Source organism: Oncorhynchus gorbuscha, linkage group LG04 (genome assembly GCF_021184085.1).
Source record: "Oncorhynchus gorbuscha isolate QuinsamMale2020 ecotype Even-year linkage group LG04, OgorEven_v1.0, whole genome shotgun sequence".
NCBI classification, from domain to species: Eukaryota; Metazoa; Chordata; class Actinopteri; order Salmoniformes; family Salmonidae; genus Oncorhynchus; species Oncorhynchus gorbuscha.
In genome coordinates this window covers 78600485-78617095 of record NC_060176.1, presented here as the reverse complement: position 1 = coordinate 78617095, position 16611 = coordinate 78600485, and the positions used below count along the sequence as shown (strand labels likewise).

At 44.8% G+C, this 16611-nt stretch overlaps 1 pseudogene; it reads left to right on the top strand.

The window, feature by feature from the left end:
* Nucleotides 1–5668: 5668 nt before the first annotated feature.
* Nucleotides 5669–16611, top strand: part of LOC124034686 — a 127640-nt pseudogene continuing 116697 nt past the window's right edge.

Below are 16611 nucleotides of genomic sequence, written 5' to 3'. Positions count from 1 at the left end.
AGAGTTCTGTCATACTATCCGAGTCTGTGCCCAAACAATTCGAACTTCTACTTTTAAAAATCCACCTTTCCAGAAACAAGTCTCTCGCCTTTTCCGCTTGCTATAGACCACCTTCTGCCCCCAGCTGTACCTAGGGGCAGAAGTACTTCAGAGCTCGTACTGTTAGGTGACATAAACTGGGACATGTTTAACAAGTCGGCCATCCTACAATCTAAGCTTGATGCCCTCAATCTCACACAAACTGTCAATGAACCTACCAGGTACAACCCCAAATCCGTAAACACAGGCACCCTCATATATATCATCCTAACCAACCCGCCCTCCAAATACACCTCTGCTGTCTTCAACCGGGATCTCAGCGATCACTGCCTCATTGCTTGTGTCCGTAATGGGTCTGAGGTCAAACGACCACCCTTCATCACTGTCAAACGCTCCCTAAAACACTTCAGAGAGCAGGCCTTTCTAATCGACCTGACCCGGGTATCCTGGAAGGATATTTACCTCATTCCGTCAGTAGAAGATGCCTGGTTATTCTTTAAAAGTGCTTTACTCAAAATCTTAAATAAGCATTCTCCATTCAAAAAAATATAGAACTAAGAACAGATATAGCCCTTGGTTCACTCCAGACCTGAATGCCCTTGACCAGCGCATAAACATCCTGTGACATGCGGCATTAGCATCGAATATGCAACTTTTCAGGGAAGTCAGGAACCAATATACACAGGCAGTTAGGAAAGCTAAGGCAAGCTTTTTAAAACAGAAATTTGCATCATGCAGCACAAACGTGAAAAAGTTCTGGGACACTGTAAAGTCCATGGAGAATAAGAGCACCTCCTCCTAGAGTAATCATCCGGGGTTGCGGTTTAGCTAGATAGCTAGCTGTGAAGATCCAGCTGAAAAATGTTCCGTTTGCGGTGGGAATCCGGGGATAAAAAATAAATAGGTCCGTTATGCTCTGGTTAGCGTCGCGTTGTTCGAACTGGCGAGAGCTTCCCGAGCTAAAGGTTAGCTGATAACAGGTTAGCTGAAGACCGCTAGCATAGCTGGTGGTTAGCTGGCTAGCTTCAGTTGAGGGGTTCCGGTTCCGAAGTAAATATAAATACTTTAGGAAAAGTAGCTACATTGGGTGAGGCGGGTTGCAGGAGAGTATTTGGAAGCTTAGGTTTAGGAAGATGTTTTTAAAGATATGCGAAGAAAAATATCTAAAACGAAAAAGAGACGATATATACAGAGAGACGATACGACAGGACGACTTACTGCTACGCCATCTTGGAAACATCTGTCACCCCCTTTTCGCTTCAAAGGGGGTGACACTCGAGACCCAAACTGGTACAGACCTAAATCTATCCTACCCTGCCTTTCTAAGGTCTTCAAAAACCAAGTTAACAAACAGATCACCGACCATTTCGAATCCCACGTACCTTCTCCGCTATGCAATCTGGTTTCCGAGCTGGTCATGGGTGCACCTCAACCACGCTCAAGGTCCTAAAAGATATCATAACCGCCATCTGTAAGAGAGAATACTGTGCAGCTGTCTTCATCGAGCTGGCCAAGGCTTTCGACTCTGTCAATCACCACATTCTTATCGGCAGACTCATCAGCCTTGGTTTCTTAAATGACTGCCTCGTCTGGTTAACCAACTACTTCTCAGACAGAGTTCAGTGTGTCAAATCGGAGGGCCTGTTGTCCAGCCCTCTGGCAGTCTCTATGGGGGTGCCACAGGGTTCAATTCTCGGGCCGACTCTTTTCTCTGTATATATCAATGATGTCGCTCTTGCTGCTGGTGATTCTCTGACCCAACTCTACGCAAACGACACCATTCTGTATACTTCTGGCCCTTCTTTGGACACTGTGTTAACTAACATCCAGACGAGCTTCAATGTAATACAACTCTCCTTCCGTGGCCTCCAACTACAAGTAAAACTAAATGCATGCTTTTCAACCAATTGCTGCCTGCACCTGCCCGCCCATCCAGCATCACTACTCTGGACGGCTCTGACTTAGAATATGTGAACAACTATAAATACCTAGGTGTCTGGTTAGACTGTAAACTCTCCTTCCAGACTCATATTAAGCATCTCCAATCCAAAATAAAATCTAGAATCGGCTTCTAATTTCGCAACAAAGCATCCTTCACTCACGCCGCCAAACATACCCTCGTAAAACTGACCATCCTACCGATCCTCGACTTCGGTGATGTCATATACAAAATAGCCTCCAACACTCTACTCAGCAAACTGGATGCAGTCTATCACAGTGCCATCTGTTTTGTCACCAAAGCCACATATACTACCCACCACTGCAACCTGTATGCTCTCGTTGGCTGGACCTCGCTTCAAATTTGTCGCCAAACCCACTGGCTCCAGCTCACTGGTCACCATAGCAGCACCCACCCATTGCATGCGCTCCAGCAGGTATATCTCACTGGTCACCCCCAACGCCAATTCCTACTTTGGCCGCCTTTCCTTCCATTTCTCTGCTGCCAATGACTGGAACGAATTGCAAAAATCACTGGAGCTGGAGACCCATATCTCCCTAACTAACTTTAAGCACCAGCTGTCAGAGCGCTCACAGATCACTACTCCTGTATATAGCCCATCTGTAAATAGCCCATTCAACTACCTCATCCACATACTGTTATTTTTTATTTTTTTCACTCCAGTCTCTACTTGCACATTCATCTTCTAAAAATCTATCATTCCAGTGTTCAATTGCTATATTGTAATTATTTTGCCATTATGGACTATTTATTGCCTTACCACATTTGCACTCACTGTATATAGACTTTGTTTTCTGTTGTGTTATTGACTGTAAGTTTTTTTATTCCATGTGTAACTCTGTGTTGTTGTTTGTGTCACACTGCTTTGCTTTATCTTGGCCAGGTCACAGTTGTAAATGAGAACTTGTTCTCAACTGGCCTACCTGGTTAAATAAAGGTGAAATAAAAATTAAGAAATAAAATGTATTGAAGGAGTTTCCACATATGCTGAGCACTTGTTGGCTGCTTTTCCTTCACTCTGCGGTCCAACTCATCCCAAATCATCTCAATTGGGTTGATTCCAGGTGATTGTTGAGGCCAGCCATCTGATGCAGCACTCCATCACTCTCCTTCTTGATCAAATAGCCCTTACACAGCCTGGAGATGTGTTTTGGGTCATTGTCCTGTTGAAAAACAGATGATAGTCTCACAAAACGCACAGCAGATGGGATGGTGTATCACTGCAGAATGCTGTGGTAGCCATGCTGGTTAAGTATGCCTTGAATTCTAAATAAATCACAGACAGTATCACCAGCAAACACCCCCACAACATCACACCTCCTCCTCCATGCTTCACGGTGGGAACTACACATGCGTAGATCATCCGTTCACCCACACTCACAATGACACAACGGTAGGAGCAAAAAAATCTGAAATTTGGACTCATCAGACCAAAGGACAGATTTCCACCGGTCTAATGTCCATTGCTCGTGTTTCTTGGCCCCAGCAAGTCTCCTCTTCTTATTGGTGTCCTTTAGTAGTGGTTTATTGGTGTCCTTTAGTAGTGGTTTATTTGCTCATGAGAGGACTGCCACAAAATAGCGCTTGATGTTTTTTGTGACTGAATTTGAGGAAATGTTGAAAGTTTTTAAAATGTACTGTATTGACTGACCTTCATGTCTTAATAATGATGGACTGTCGTTTCTCTTTGATTATTTTAGCTGTTCTTGACACAATATGGACTTGGTCTTTTACCCAATACGGCTGTCTTCTGTATACCACCCCTACCTTGTCACAACTCAACTGATTGGCTCAAACGCATTTAGAAGGAAAGAAATTCCAAAAATTGACTTTTAACAAGGCACACCTGTTAATTGAAATGCATTCTAGGTGACTACCTCATGAAGCTGGTTGAGAGAATGCCAAGAGTGTGCAAAGCTCTCATCAAAGCAAAGGGTGGCTACTTTGAAGAATCTCAAATACACATTTTTGATTAGTTTAACACTTCTTTGGTCACTACATCATTCCATATGTGTTATTTCATCGTTTAAGTTTAACACTTTTTTTGGTTATTACATAAACAAGTATACTTGATTAAACTAAGTCAGTTAAGAACCCAAATTCTCAGTTACAATGACGTCCTGCACCAGCCAAACCCCAACGACGCTGGGCCAATCACAGCCGCATGTGATACAGCCTGGATTCCATATATGTTCATTTCATAGTTTTAATGTCTTCACTATTCTTCTACAACGTAGAAAATAAGAAAAACAAAGAAAAACCCAGGAATGAGTAGATGTGTCTAGTCTTTTGACTGGTACTGTATTTCTGATACATCTGCTAGACAGGAGCAGATCATTGCAATTTTAAAAAACACAAAACACAATAGAATTGTGATAGGGTTAGATAGTCTGAAAAGCATTCTTACTTAAGAATATGTAAATATGGAGAGAGAGAGAGAGACGTGTGAGTGTTGGTGCTTGCCTGTCTCCGTGTGAGAGAGTGAAATTGTGCAAGAGAGAAAGTACGAAAAGAGAGAGAGAGCATGAAAGGAGAGAGTGAGCATGAAAGGAGAGAGAGAGCATGAAAGGAGAGAGAGAGCATGAAAGGAGAGAGAGAGCATGAAAGGAGAGAGAGAGCATGAAAGGAGAGAGAGCAGGAAAAGAGAGAGAGAGCGTGAAAGGAGAGAGAGAGCATGAAAGGAGAGAGAGAGAATGAAAGGAGAGAGAGCATGAAAGGAGATAGAGAGCATGAAAGGAGAGAGAGCAGGAAAGGAGAGAGAGAGCATGAAAGGAGAGAGCAGGAAAGGAGAGAGAGAGCATGAAAGGAGATAGAGAGCATGAAAGGAGAGAGAGCATGAAAGGAGAGAGAGCATGAAAGGAGAGAGAGAGCATGAAAGGAGAGAGAGCAGGAAAAGAGAGAGAGAGCATGAAAGGAGAGAGAGCATGAAAGAAGAGAGAGCATGAAAGAAGAGAGAGCATGAAAGAAGAGAGAGCACAAAAAGAGAGAGAAAGGAGAGAGAGCAGGAAAAGAGAGAGAGAGAGCAGGACAAATGAGAGAGAGCAGGAAAAGAGAGAGAGAGCATGAAAGGAGAGAGAGCAGGAAAGGAGAGAGAGCAGGAAAAGAGAGAGAGAGCAGGAAAAGAGAGAGAGAGCAGGAAAAGAGAGAGAGAGCATGAAAGGAGAGAGAGCAGGAAAAGAGAGAGAGAGCATGAAAGGAGAGAGAGCAAGCGCAAGAAAAAAGGAAATAAAGATATTGGTAGAGTGAGGGAGTGCAGAAGACGTAGAGCAGCTGTTTTCTCTGAGCAACAAGCTGCATTCACTCCGACTGGAGTGAGAGGAGAGAAGAGGAGAAAAATAGAGGGTGAGAAAGACAAAACAGGATGAAGGGACTATAGATTGATTAAGAAAGACGAGGAGAGAGCTTGTCTGAGCGAGTGTGGCACGTGTCAGAGTGTGAAAGAGAGGAGGATTGAGAAAGAAAGAGAGTGATAGAATCAAAGTGACAGACTGAAAGAGACAGATTCAACTGTACTGTGTGTGTTAGAAAGGAAAAGAGAGAGAGAGAGAGAGAGAGAGAGAGAGAGAGAGAGAGAGAGAGAGAGAGAGAGAGAGAGAGAGAGAGAGAGAGAGAGAGAGAATATCAAGAGAGAGAGAGAGAGAAAATATCAAGGGAGATAGAGAGTATAGACAGTTTTTCCTTTCTCTTTCTGCTTTGGACCAGTACAGATGTCAGTGCTTACCTCGCTGCTAGGGCTTATGGGATTTCCCATCGAACACCCGTGGGGGGACATGACAGTCATGCCCTCACTTTTAACATTCCTTTAGCCTTTTCAACCACAAAAAAAAGTGGTGTGGTTGTTGAAGCTCTCCTGTTGATGCTTGGACTTGGAGCTCTCCTGTTGATACTTGGACTTGGAGCTCTCCTGTTGATGCTTGGACTTGGAGCTCTCCTGTTGATGCTTGGACTTGGAGCTCTCCTGTTGATGCTTGGACTTGGAGCTCTCCTTTTGATGCGTGGACTTGGAGCTCTCCTGTTGATGCTTGGACTTGGAGCTCTCCTGTTGATGCTTGGACTTGGAGCTCTCCTGTTGATGCTTGGACTTGGAGCTCTCCTGTTGATACTTGGACTCTGCTCCTCTCGTGGATCACCCCTTGCCAGGCTCTTTCTAGAGGATTCAGTTGATTTGAAACTTTGTTCAAAAGGTTGTATTTCCCTCTTCGGTTCCTCTTGATTGTTATCGATTTATCTCGGGAGATATCTTTGTTAGGTAAGTTGGTGTCTGTTTTGCTATCTCTCTCCGTCTGCATGATCACCTGTTGACTTACAGATTATGCCGTGCATGCACAGACCGTTTTGACAAGCTAACTTGCAAATAGCAGAAATAGTGAAGACAAAAGAAACACATGTCCTCTCCCGTCCTTACCGCAGCCAGCTGAGCCGAGGGACTCTATTTAAACCTCATACAGACAGAATGTCCTCAAGAGAAATCCACAGGGAGATGTGGAAATATTGCTGCCACCGCACTGCTCTTAGTCTCTACAGTACCTCACCTCTGTTTCTCTCTTCTTAGCTTTCACTGGATTGATTTATGTTCTGTCTGCCTACTGCTGACTTTACTGTATTCTACTGTAGTCTACTGTATTCTACTGTAGTCTACTGTAGTCTACTGTATTCTACTGTAGTCTACTGTATGTTACTGTAGTCTACTCTATTTTATTGTATTCTACTGTAGTCTACTGTATTCTACTGTAGTCTACTGTAGTCTACTGTATGTTACTGTAGTCTACTGTAGTCTACTCTATGTTACTGTAGTCTACTGTATTCTACTGCAGTCTACTGTATTCTACTGTAGTCTACTGTATGTTACTGTAGTCTACTGTAATTTACTGCAGTCTACTGTATTCTACTGTAGTCTACTGTATGTTACTGTAGTCTACTCTATTTTACTGTATGTTACTGTAGTCTACTGTAGTCTACTCTATTTTACTGTATGTTACTGTAGTCTACTGTAGTCTACTGTATGTTACTGTAGTCTACTGTATTCTACTGTAGTCTAGTCTAGTCTACTGTATGTTACTGTAGTCTACTGTATGTTACTGTTGACTTTAAATCAAATCAAATCAAATCAAATGTATTTATATAGCCCTTCGTACTTCAGCTGATATCTCAAAGTGCTGTACAGAAACCCAGCCTAAAACCCCAAACAGCAAGCAATGCAGGTGTAGAAGCACGGTGGCTAGGAAAAACTCCCTAGAAAGGCCAAAACCTAGGAAGAAACCTAGAGAGGAACCAGGCTATGTGGGGTGGCCAGTCCTCTTCTGGCTGTGCCGGGTGGAGATTATAAACCTAGAGAGGAACCAGGCTATGTGGGGTGGCCAGTCCTCTTCTGGCTGTGCCGGGTGGAGATTATAACAGAACATGGCCAAGATGTTAAAATGTTCATAAATTACCAGCATGGTCGAATAATAATAAGGCAGAACAGTTGAAACTGGAGCAGCAGCACGGCCAGGTGGGACTGGGGACAGCAAAGAGTCATCATGTCAGGTAGTCCTGAGGCATGGTCCTAGGGCTCAGGTCCTCCGAGAGAGAGAAAGAAAGAGAGAAAGAGAGAATTAGAGAGAGCACACTTAAATTCACACAGGACACCGAATAGGACAGGAGAAGTACTCCAGATATAACAAACTGACCCTAGCCCCCCGACAGATAAACTACTGCAGCATAAATACTGGAGGCTGAGACAGGAGGGGTCAGGAGACACATTTTTATGTATTTTGCTGTATTCTACTGTGGTCTACTTTAGTCTATTGTATTCTATTGTATTCTACTGTATTTTCCTGTAGTCTACTGTATTTTACTATATTCTACTGTAGTATACTGTATTGTCCTGTAGTCTACTGTATTTTACTGTATTTTGCTGTATTCTACTGTTGTCTACTTTAGTCTACTGTATTCTAGTGTATTCTACTGTATTCTAGTGTATTCTCCTGTATTCTACTGTAGTCTACTTTAGTCTACTGTATTCTACTGTATTCTAATGTATTCTACTGTATTCTACTGTAGTCTACTTTAGTCTACTGTATTCTACTGTATTCTACTGTGTTCTAATGTATTCTCCTGTATTCTACTGTATTCTACTGTATTCTACTGTATTCTAATGTATTCTCCTGTATTCTACTGTATTCTACTGTAGTCGTGATGTGGTGTACTGTCCCACTGAGCTATGAGTGTTTATGTTAGGCCATAGATGTGTCAGTGTCAGGTTGTGGATGTGACACTGGGACTCGGTGACAGTCAGTAGCTTCCTTTACGTGTGCATAACCACACAACCACACAGTCCGGCTCCATTCGGCCTTCATCCCTAATCCACTATTGACTGTCGGATGATTGATTGTCAGCCTGGGCTCATACTCTCATACTGAGGTTTGATCGTGGTACTGACTGACTGGTTTGATCAGGGTAGTGACTGACTGACTGGTTTAATCGTGGTACTGACTGACTGGTTTGATTGTGGTACTGACTGACTGGTTTAATCGTGGTACTGACTGACTGGTTTAATCGTGGTACTGACTGACTGACTGTTTTAATCATGGTACTGACTGACTGACTGGTTTAATCATGGTACTGACTGACTGACTGGTTTAATCATGGTACTGACTGACTGGTTTAATCGTGGTACCGACTGGTTTGATTGTGTTACTGACTGACTGGTTTGATCATTGTACTGACTGACTGACTGGTTTGATCGTGGTACTGACTGACTGGTTTAATCGTGGTACTGACTGACTGGTTTAATCATTGTACTGACTGATTGGTTTGATCATTGTACTGACTGACTGATTTGATCGTTGTACTGACTGACTGGTTTAATCGTGGTACTGACTGACTGGTTTAATCGTGGTACTGACTGACTGGTTTGATTGTGGTACTAACTGACTGACTGGTTTAATCGTGGTACTGACTGACTGGTTTAATCGTGGTACTGACTGACTGATTTGATTGTGGTACTGACTGGTTTGATCATTGTACTGACTGACTGACTGGTTTAATCATGGTACTGACTGATTTAATTGTGGTACTGACTGACTGGTTTGATCATTGTACTGACTGACTGACTGACTGATTTGATTGTGGTACTGACTGACTGATTTGATCATTGTACTGACTGATTGTAACTGTCAGTCTATTGACGTTTCAAACCAAACATCTGTCTGTGTACAACCACAGAAAGCTCCCTTTACATTGAGCTGCCTATTTGACTAATAGTGTATTATTGACTGGCAACCTCTGTGTGTGTGTGTGTGTGTGTGTGTGTGTGTGTGTGTGTGTGTGTGTGTGTGTGTGTGTGTGTGTGTGTGTGTGTGTGTGTGTGTGTGTGTGTGTGTGCGCCATGCTCTGGTACCGTGGTATAAGTGCTGTAATTACCTGTAGTTTAATATGCACACGGACAATCTGATGCTTCTGTATCCACTGACGATGTGGAGGCTGTCAATCACATGATCAGGAACAGACAGGGACACACACACACACACACACACACACACACACACACACACACACACACACACACACACACACACACACACACACACACACACACACACACACACACACACACACACACACACACACACACACCTCTGTATAGTTGTGAGGACTTTTTGGGAACCAACAATTCAAAATCCTATTTTCCCTAACCCCTTAGCCTTACCCTAACCTTAACCCCTAACCCTAACACTCATTTCTAACCCTAACCGTAACCCCTAACCCTAACACTCATTTCAAAAACCTTTTAATTCTAACCCTAACCTTAGCCCCTAACCCTAACACTCATTTCTAACCCTAACCTTAACCCATAACCCAATTTCTAATTCTAACCCTAACCTTAACCCCTAACCCTAACACTCATTTCTAACCCTAACCTTAACCCATAACCCAATTTCTAATCCTAACCCATAAACCAATTTCTAATCCGAACCCTAAACCCAACCCTTAAACCTAAAGTAGTATTTCTACAATTGAGGACTGGCATAATGTCCTCCCTTCTCTGAATTTTAGTTGGTTTTATTATTCTTGTGAGGATTTCTGGTACTAATTGTAAAACGTGAACACAAGGAGTAGTCAACCCTGTTGCCAAAGTGCTAAAGTGATTTTTGTTCCAACTAGACACCACACTGAGCTACTTAGCTAATTGAGCAGTTCAGTGATTGACAAAATTCAACACACCTGGTTTTCTAGGTCGGTTAAATCAAAAGACATGAAGTGCCCTGCGGCACTCTAGGACCAGGGTTGCCCACTCCCTGGTGTAAACACACACACACACACACACACACACACACACACACACACACACACACACACACACACACACACACACACACACACACACACACACACACACACACACACACACCCTGATTTTGTGATTGATGGGGTGGGTGGCTGGAAGCAGACAGATATTGGGGATCAGAGAGGATAGAGACTGAGGTCAGTGTCCCCCAGTGACAGAACAAGAGTGAGAGAGATAAAGAGAGAGAGAGAGGGAGAGGGAAAAGAGAGATATGGAGAGAGAGGGGGAGACGGGGAGAGAGAGAGAGAGAGAGAGAGAGAGAGAGAGAGAGGGGAGAGAGAGAGAGAGAGAGAGAGAGAGAGAGAGAGAGAGAGAGAGAGAGAGAGAGAGAGAGAGAGAGAGAGAGAGAGAGAGAGAGAGAGAGAGGGGAAGAGAGAGAGAGAGAGAGAGAGAGAGAGAGAGAGAGAGAGGGAGAGAGAGATCTCACTCTGATCTGTGTTGGCAGACTGAAAGGGAGAGCGAGAAGAATGACTTCTATTCTTTGCTTGTTATTGATTTGTTCAGCCCAGAACGGCATGTCCTGACTATAGCCACCTGAGGTGAACTGACCTGATTATTGTATCAGGGTTTTTATGTCTCCTTCCATGGAACTGTCCTAGTCTCCCAGCTAGAAGTAGGGCACTATAAAATTAGCGATGCGGAGAATGTGGACAAAATCACAGAATAAACACATTAAAACGTAATTAAAAAATATTGAAAAATGTATTGAACTTAAGTAGGAAATCAAATAAATGTATTGCATTTATTTAAAGATGGACTGACATGATTATTATAAGACACGGTAAAAATGAGTCAGTGGTTCGTAGCTCAGTTGGTAGAGCATGGCGCTTGTAACGCCAGGGTAGTGGGTTAGATTCCCGGGACCACCTATACGTAGAATGTATGCACACATGACTGTAAGTCGCTTTGGATAAAAGCGTCTGCTAAATGGCATATATTATTATTATTTCCTTTCAACTTTGTGAAGAAGCAACGTAGGAATGCCCCTTGTCTGTGTGTGAGAGTTTGTCACTACTTTGTGTGTCGTCGTTAACGATGATGCTAATAATGATGAAAAGACTTTCCCCAAAAACCTTCTCAATGAAATGCTAACCTCCGTACCCCCTGTCCTCCCTACCCTCCCTCCCCTCCCCTCACCTCTGTACCCCCCTCCCCTCCCTCCCCCCTCCCCCCCCCGTACCCCCCCCTCCGTCCCCCTCACCTCCCCCCACTCGTCCTCCCTCCCCCTCACCTCCGTACCCCCTCCCCCTCCCTCCCCCCTCACCCCGTACCCCCTGTCCTCCCTCCCCCTCACCTCCGTACCCCCTGTCCTCCCTCCCCCTCACCTCCGTACCCCCTCCCCTCACCTCCGTCCTCCCCCTACCCCTCACCTCCGTACCCCCTGTCCTCCCTCCCCCTCACCTCCGTACCCCCTCGTCCTCCCTCCCCCTCACCTCCGTACCCCCTGTCCTCCCTCCCCTCACCTCCGTACCCCCTCCCCCTCCCTCCCCCTCACCTCCGTACCCCCTCGTCCTCCCTCCCCCTCACCCCCGTACCCCCTGTTCTCCCTCCCCCTCACCTCCGTACCCCCCTCTTCCTCCCTCCCCTCATCTCCCCTGTCCTCCCCCCTCCCTCCCCTCCCTCCCTCCCCCTCATCCTCCGTACCCCCTGTCCTCCCTCCCCCTCCCCCTCACCTCCGTACCCCCTGTCCTCCCTCCCCTCACCTCCGTACCCCAGTACCTGGCAGAATGATGTCCTTATTATTAGCATCGATTGAGCTCTGCAATTACGTGCTACAGAAACGCAGCTAAACAATCAAGTCTCTTGCTGATGCAACAATTTAATTAAAGGGTAGCTACACCGAAAAATTAAAATGTATTATATTTTTCCAAGACCTCAAAAGTGGTCTCCTGATCTGATTTTAGGCATTGTTGTGTAATTGAAACATCCATTGTTGTGGAATTGAAACATCCATTTTGTGGAATTGAAACATCCATTGTTGTGGAATTGAAACATCCATTGTTGTGGAATTGAAACATCCATTGTTGTGGAATTGAAACATCCATTGTTGTGGAATTGAAACATCCATTGTTGTTTTTCTAATAAAAAAGTGTGATTTTGAGAGAAAACAAATGCAAAAAACAAGGGAAAAAAACGAAACCTGAAAAAAATAAATATAGAAAATGGAATTTAGATAGGGCCCTATCGAATTACGGCTGGTGAGTGCTTCAGCCTGATAACACTGGGGTTTAAAGGACGTTCTGTATTTGATCATAGCATGTCAATCTCACCACCGGCATCACCGGTGTGGATGCAGATCTGATCCCACAATGCATTTTGATTCAAGACATTGAATGGTTAAGACATCCGCATGCTTCCAATTCGAAACAGTTCAGGACAGTACGTGCAGAATTTGTTTTCCCCGGCACTTTGTGCACATATAACGTTTTCTCGCAAGGCAAGCAGGAAGTCAATAGCCCAAAGTCTTACAGCCCTTCGTTGGTGATTGGTCATCAGTAGGGATTCTTCAATGGAGTGTTTGTTGTCATTCAACAAGAGACAAATTGTTTTCATGCACTTTTTGTCACTTGACAAATACTACACCAAACATCTTAGTTAGATGTAAAATTGCGCTACTAAGATGTCCTCAACAAAAGCGTCAAAATTAATGACTGATTTCTTCAGTTCTAATTCTGCCTATTTTGAGGAAGTGTATACTGGCTACGGCATCTCAATATGGACAAAAATTACTATCAATATCAAATCAAATTGTATTTGTCACATATGCCTAATACAACAGGTGTAGACCTTACCATGAAATGCTGACTTACAAGCCCTTAACTAACAATGCAGTTCAAGAAATAGAGTTAAGAAAATATTCACTAAATAAAGTAAATTTTTTAAACAAAAAGTAACTAAATTAAATTAAAATAATGTGGCTATATACAGGGGGTACCGGTACTGAGTCAATGTGCCGGGGTACAGGTTACCCGAGGACATGTGTACATTCAGTTAGAGGTAAAGGGACTAGATAAGGGCATAGATAATAAACAGCAAGTTGCAACTCTGCCTAGAAGGCCAGCATCCTGGAGTTGCCTCTTAACTGTTGACGTTGAGACTGTGTCCGCACTGCTGACTGGTACTGTAGGTCAGTTTTATTGCTGTGTGTAAATGCGAGCCTGTGTGCTTCTGTTCGTGATGTGCGTCATGTAAATGCTAACAGAGAGTACAGGAGAGGACTAAGCACGCACACCTGAGGGACCCCCGTGTTGAGGGTCAGCGTGACGGATGTGTTGTTGCCTACCCTCACCACCTGGAAGCAGCCCGCCAGGAAGTCCAGGATCCAGTTGCAGAGGAAGGTATTCAGTCCCAGTGACCTTAGCTTGGAGGGCACTATAGTGTTGAACACTGAGCTGTAGTCTATGATCAGAAATGAACAGAAGTTCACATTTTTAATTAAATATTGGGACGCCATGAAAATAGATTTTACATGTTTACATATGGCCACTCCTCCCCCTTTCTGTATCTCAGTCCACTCGGATAAAGTGCCTGTCAAAATTATGCGGTGAATGTGCGTTGATTGGTTGAAATTATGAGCCATCTTTTTGTACAGTGGTGATGGGTTAGTTGTATGCAATAATATTGTGGTGATATAACTGCTTTATGTGGAGTGGTGCTGTGATTGGTCAAATTTGCAAGCACTCACATATAATGGGGGAAATTGTGATTTTGCTATAAAAAAATTGCAATCATGGAATCCTAGAGGGACTGGCTTTCAGATGGTAACTGTCTCCTGGGGGGGGCTGGCTTTCAGATGGTAACTGTCTCCTGGGGGACTGGAGGGACTGGCTTTCAGATGGTAACTGTCTGCTGGGGGGCTGGCTTTCAGCTGATAACTGTCTGTTGGAGGGACTGGTTTTCAGATGGTAACTGTCTCCTTGGGAGGGACTGGCTTTCAGATGGTAACTGTCTCCTGGGGGGGCTGGCTTTCAGATGGTAACTGTCTCCTGGGGGGGGCTGGCTTTCTGAGATGGTAACTGTCTCCTGGGGGGGACTGGCTTTCAGCTGATAACTGTCTCCTGGGGTGGGGGGTCTGGGGGGCTTTGAGCTGATAACTGTCTCCTGGAGGGACTGGCTTTCAGATGATAACTGTCTCCTGGGGGGGGGGCTGGCTTTCAGCTTATAACTGTCACCTTGGGAGGGACTGGCTTTCAGCTGATAACTGTCTCCTGGGGGGGGCTGGCTTTCAGCTTATAACTGTCACCTTGGGAGGGACTGGCTTTCAGCTGATAACTGTCTCCTGGAGGGACTGGCTTTCAGCTGATAACTGTCTCCTGGAGGGACTGGCTTTCAGCTGGTAACCGTCTCCTGGAGGGACTGGCTTTCAGCTGGTAACCGTCTCCTGGAGGGACTGGCTTTCAGCTGGTAACCGTCTCCTGGAGGGACTGGCTTTCAGCTGGTAACCGTCTCCTGGAGGGACTGGCTTTCAGCTGGTAACCGTCTCCTGGAGGGACTGGCTTTCAGCTGGTAACCGTCTCCTGGAGGGACTGGCTTTCAGCTGGTAACCGTCTCCTGGAGGGACTGGCTTTCAGCTGGTAACCGTCTCCTGGAGGGACTGGCTTTCAGCTGGTAACCGTCTCCTGGAGGGACTGGCTTTCAGCTGGTAACCGTCTCCTGGAGGGACTGGCTTTCAGCTGGTAACCGTCTCCTGGAGGGACTGGCTTTCAGCTGGTAACCGTCTCCTGGAGGGACTGGCTTTCAGCTGGTAACTGTCTCCTGGAGGGACTGGCTTTCAGCTGGTAACCGTCTCCTGGAGGGACTGGCTTTCTGCTGGTAACCGTCTCCTGGAGGGACTGGCTTTCAGCTGGTAACCGTCTCCTGGAGGGACTGGCTTTCAGCTGGTAACTGTCTCCTGGAGGGACTGGCTTTCAGCTGGTAACCGTCTCCTGGAGGGACTGGCTTTCAGCTGGTAACCGTCTCCTGGAGGGACTGGCTTTCAGCTGGTAACTGTCTCCTGGAGGGACTGGCTATCAGCTTATATCTGTCTGTTGTACTTTCTCTTTTTTCTTCTTCTTTGCTCTCTCTATCATTCCTCTAGTCATTACCTTCCTCTCTCTATCATTCCTCTAGTCATTACCCTCCTCTCTCTCTATCATTACACTAGTCATTACCTTCCTCTCTCTCTATCATTCCACTTGTCATTACCCTCCTCTCTCTATCATTCCTCTAGTCATTACCTTCCTCTCTCTCTATCATTCCACTAGTCATTACCCTCCTCTCTCTATCATTCCACTTGTCATTACCCTCCTCTCTCTATCATTCCTCTAGTCATTACCTTCCTCTCTCTCTATCATTCCACTTGTCATTACCCTCCTCTCTCTATCATTCCTCTAGTCATTACCTTCCTCTCTCTCTATCATTCCACTAGTCATTACCCTCCTCTCTCTATCATTCCACTTGTCATTACCCTCCTCTCTCTATCACTCGTCTAGTCATTACCTTCCTCTCTCTATCATTACACTAGTCATTACCTTCCTCTCTCTATCATTCCTCTAGTCATTACCCTCCTCTCTCTCTATCATTCCACTTGTCATTACCTTCCTCTCTCTATCATTCCACTTGTCATTACCTTCCTCTCTCTATCATTCCACTTGTCATTACCTTCCTCTCTCTATCATTCGTCTAGTCATTACCCTCCTCTCTCTATCATTCCTCTAGTCATTACCTTCCTCTCTCTATCATTCCTCTAGTCATTACCCTCCTCTCTCTATCATTCCCCTAGTCATTACCTTCCTCTCTCTATCATTCCACTAGTCATTACCCTCCTCTCTCTATCATTCCACTAGTCATTACCCTCCTCTCTCTATCATTCCTCTTGTCATTACATTCCTTCCTCTCTCTCATTCTGCTCGTCTTTATCCTCCTTCCTCTCTCTCTCATTCTGCTAGTCTTTATCCTCCTTCCTCTCTCTCTCATTCTGCTAGTATTTATCCTCCTTCATCTCTCTCATTCTGCTAGTCTTTATCCTCCTTCCTCTCTCTCTCATTCTGCTAGTCTTTATCCTCCTTCCTCTCTCTCATTCTGCTAGTCTTTATCCTCCTTCCTCTCTCTCATTCTGCTAGTCTTTATCCTCCTTCCTCTCTCTCTCTCTCTCTCATTCTGGTAGTCTTTACCCTCCTTCCTCTCTCTCTCATTCTGCTAGTCTTTATCCTCCTTCCTCTCTCTCTCTCATTCTGCTAGTCTTTACCCTCCTTCCTCTCTCTCTCATTCTGCTAGTCTTTATCCTCCTTCCTCTCTCTCTCAT